Consider the following 4,270-nt stretch of genomic DNA (forward strand, 5'->3'; position numbering starts at 1 on the left):
AAGAGAAAACCATAGAACAGATTCTTCGAGAGAGCCTTTGAGAGCATGACTGCCTGCACCTTGATTTCCAGCTTCTAGCCTCCAGAACAGAATAAATTTCAGTTGTTTAAGCCACCCAGTTTGTGGTACTTTGTTATTACAGCCCTACAAATCTAATACACCCATTTCTTAACTCACTAGTTCAACACATTTTTGCACATGTGCCAGATGCTAATTTAGGTGCTTGAGAAATATTAGTGAGCGAAGACAAAAATCCTGCCTTAATGGAGCTACATTCCAATGGAGTAGGAGTGAAGAGACAATAGCATAAGTTAGAGGTGATATCTATGGGAAAAATACCAGATGGTAATGTGGATGATGGGTTAGTTGCCAGCTGGAATACGGTGATTGGGGTTGGTGTCATTTCTTAGTGATCGAAAAAAGACAAATTAGGCAGGTGTGACATAAGTATATTTGGTTTCTGTACCTAGTTCCTGACAGAGCTAAAACGCTTTTAATTTTCTGAGTGGTAGGGGTGTTAGGAGCATTTTACAGAGTTCCTAAATCCATTGGTATTTCCTACGTAACAGGAGTGACTTTTGTTATAATGAAGCAGCTTTTGGTGGGGTCCTGGGTAGCTTTGGGACAGAGGCTGGTCACCAGAAAGACCAAGCCATGATTAGAAGCTTAGAACCTTTAGCCCCACCTCACAACCTCTAGGGAGCGGAGAGGGGCTGGAGATTTGAGTTAATAATCTATCATGTCTACGTGATGAATCCTCCGTGAAAATACGTAAATGACAGGGTTCGGACAGTTTTCAGGATGGTGAACATATCCAGCTGCTAGGAGAGGGCATGGAAGCTGCCTTCATACCTTGCCTTTTGCATATCTTCCATTTGGTTGTTCCCGAGTTGTATCCATAATCAAGTAAAAAGTCTGAGTTCTGTGAGCCATTCTAGGAAGTCGCCAAATCTGAGGAGGGGGTTGCTGGAAACCTTGACTTATAGTCCACTTCCAGTGGACTTTCCAACTCAACATCAAACATCCTTTCTTGCTAAATGAGTGACTGTTACTTGACTAATTTCAGCTTTATACCTGCAATGAATAATGGACCAAATTTGTGCAACTACAGTTGACTTTTTGGCCTGGCAGAAGGGCATTGTCAGGGTTGAGATGTAAGGAGAGGAATGGTGAATGCGGACGACTGGTAGGGGATTACTTGTTCCAAAGGAGAACAGAAAAATAGAACAGTAGCCTGCAGGGAAATTGGGTTAAAGTTTTTGTTTTAAGATGGAGAACTAACAGCATGTTTGCATGTTGAAGAAAACAAGAAAATTGTATAGTTAAGTGGGAGGAAAGCTGGTGGATAACACAGAGGTGTAGGAATTAGTGCTTTACGGAGGGTTGCCTTCAGGTGGGAGCATGGATAGTTCACCTGTTTATCTGGTGAGTGAGATTCTGGAATGTGCCTGGATGTGGTGGTGGTCCTGGCGTATGTAAACGTCCTCTTTCTCAGAGTTCAGAATTGTCAGTGGAATGAGAAGTCAGAAACCCTGCCTCCTGTAAATACCTAAATGTCCATCTGAATTTTCATATCTACGTTTTTTTGTGCTGCTGTTTCAAAGAGTTGCCCTTACCAGAATATTAACTTCCAAAGAGCCACCCAGTTGGATGGATAGATCCCAAATATAATCCCAAGAACAATGGCAGATAACTTGTCTGTACTGTTTGTACAGATCTGACTAGTTGTACAGAAGGAAACATTTCTCACTGTGTATTCTACAGGGGAAATTCCCCTACTTACCCCCGACCCAAGGACAGGCCCTATAATGAAAGTAATAAAAAGTAAGACGAAAAAGAAATAACACATTTTCTTCAAAGTCCTTCAGCCTCCTTAGCTGCTTTTACATGAGATCTTTGCGTTTCGGAAAAGGTGCCAAAATCGGTGCTTTTATTTTGTTCTGACAGAAACAAAAATCGTCCTCTACCAGAAGGGGCCATACTTGCATAGCGCAATCACACAGAAAACTAGTCTCATCTTTAAACGGGGCCTTTCAGTTTCCTCCGTGCTTTAAGTAGAAAATTGGGGAGGAATAACAGAAAGTAAGAGGAATTTGTGCTTTCAAATGCGCAGGCGCACTCTTAAGACCTGTCTCGTTAGCAAGTTTTTTCCAGAGATCTGGTTAATATTAAAAAATACTTAAATTAATTAGATTTACAGACCCCCTTCTTAGTTACAATCTTTGGGAGAAACTTTAAAGCAAAATGTGAAAAATTTACAAAAAGATAAGCACGCCCAACGTGGGGCTCGAACCCACGACCCTGGGATTAAGAGTCCCATGCTCTACCGACTGAGCTAGCCGGGCGCCTGGAAAACTGCCTTACTTTTTTACTTCTTAATCATTACTTAAGTACATTCGGTTTTATTCTTCAATATTGTTCATAAAAATTGTATCATACTATTAAATGTGCATTTTCGAATTATTTTCAAACACTCTTTAAAACATTTAATTTTACTTGAATTTAAGAATTCCTATTGCGTGCGTATACCAAGATCACTGAAAACAACGCAAATTCTTATAATTACAGGTTCACTGAATATTTTCTCTGAAATGTTTTAAAAGAATGCTTAATGTGTTCTTTTTCTAAAATTGCAGCATTTGAAAGGTATGAAAAATATAGAACGCTTCATGAATTTGCGTGTCATCCTTGCACAGGGGCCATGCTAATCTCTGTATCGTTCCAATTTTAGTGTATGTGCTACCCAAGTGAGCACGTCAAGTTATCTTTAAAAAACCTGTATCAAGGCTTTCCGCCTTCTATCAAATGACATAGTGGATTCCTACAACGTGGGGGGTCAGTATTAAAAAACAAATGTCAACCTTTAAGAGATAAGTGACACTGAAAAAACAGCGGAGGTTAGCTCTTTTCCTTTAATGTGGTCTAGTCAAGGAAAGTTAAATTGAGGAAGGGGATTCTGGTTCACTTAAAATAAGGCCTCTTTCGGGTAACTAACAATTGAGAGAGAGGACCCTGAGAAGTTATTATTATCCAGCTCAAATAACAAAAACTGGGAGGAAAGAATTACAGTCATTGAATATTATGATAAAGAATGTTAACTATAAGAGGAAAGAAGAAAAACTGATTTTGACCAAATTAGGACAAAGACAATGGAACAATCTCCTATGGAGATTATTAAGCAACTATTTACATTAAGCAACTATTTCCGAGATTACCGGAGCCTAGAGACATGACAACTGAATGCAATATGTGGTGTTGGGTTTTCTTTTGCTATGAAGGGCACTACTAAGAAAATTACTAAAATCTATACAAGTCTGTTATATTAGAAAATAGTATTCTTAATTTTCTGATTTTCAAAACTATATTGTGACTAAAATAATATTGTTTGGGGGAAAATACACAATGAAGTATTTAGTAGTTTAAAAAATGCTAATGGCCTTCCATTAATAATCAAGATTAAAATACAAACCACTACAAGATCTGGTTCCATGTCCAACTCTCTGATTTCGTTTCCTGTCGTCTCCCCGACTTAATCACTGACAGGCCGCACTGACCTGACCGTTCCTGTAACATACTAAGTTTATATTCCGGTACAATCCCAAGTCATTTTCTAAGTAGGCCTCAAGCTCCATTGTGTCTTCTACCTTCTTACCACAAGTCCAACCATTTTGCATATTTACACTTTGTTGTCTATTTCCTCCCATTGTATGTAAATTCCATGAGGGACGGGGCGGAGGTCTCGGGACACATCAGAATTCAGCAAATACCTTTAATTAGTCTTAACATTAATTCTACTAAATCGTTGTATTCACAAAAAGGGTTCTAATGCTTCAGTAAAATCCCTGAGCTCAAAGATGATACCCTTAGAATGCAACTTGTTTCCTTATGAGGACAGGTGGGTGACAGAGATGCCCTCAAAATACTGGGTCAGAAGCAGGATGCCAAGGGCGAAGAGAAACCTCTCCCCTACACCTTTCTCAGGTCTCGGTTAGAACAGGTCTCCGCTTTACTACAGAAAGAATAAGGTTGCAAAGTAGAGGAGTAATACAGAAGATAAATAATTCCTAGGAAATAGAATAGAACAGCTTCTCAATCAACCCGAAGACTCAAAATAGCTCAAAAACACTCACAACCAAAACTGAAGAGGAAGGACTCCTTCCTCTTCCCTAACCAACCTCCACCGCTTCTGCAAACGCAAGTCCCCCGCCTCGTTAGTCCCCACCTTTTCCCACAATCCTCTGTTCCCCAGGCAAATAACCAAGGAACGAGC

General features: G+C 39.7%; 2 non-coding genes across 2 annotated transcripts; both read right to left on the reverse strand.

Annotated features, from left to right (window-relative positions):
- Window positions 1–2,272: 2,272 nt before the first annotated feature.
- On the reverse strand, window positions 2,273–2,345 carry TRNAK-CUU. The gene has a single exon. It is a non-coding gene; the product is annotated as a tRNA-Lys (tRNA).
- Window positions 2,346–2,651: 306 nt separating this feature from the next.
- LOC114493558 lies at window positions 2,652–2,755 on the reverse strand. The gene has a single exon (XR_003684194.1). It is a non-coding gene; the product is annotated as a U6 spliceosomal RNA (small nuclear RNA).
- Between the last annotated feature and the right edge of the window lie 1,515 nt (window positions 2,756–4,270).

Source organism: Phyllostomus discolor, chromosome 1, assembly GCF_004126475.2.
Source record: "Phyllostomus discolor isolate MPI-MPIP mPhyDis1 chromosome 1, mPhyDis1.pri.v3, whole genome shotgun sequence".
NCBI lineage: Eukaryota > Metazoa > Chordata > Mammalia > Chiroptera > Phyllostomidae > Phyllostomus > Phyllostomus discolor.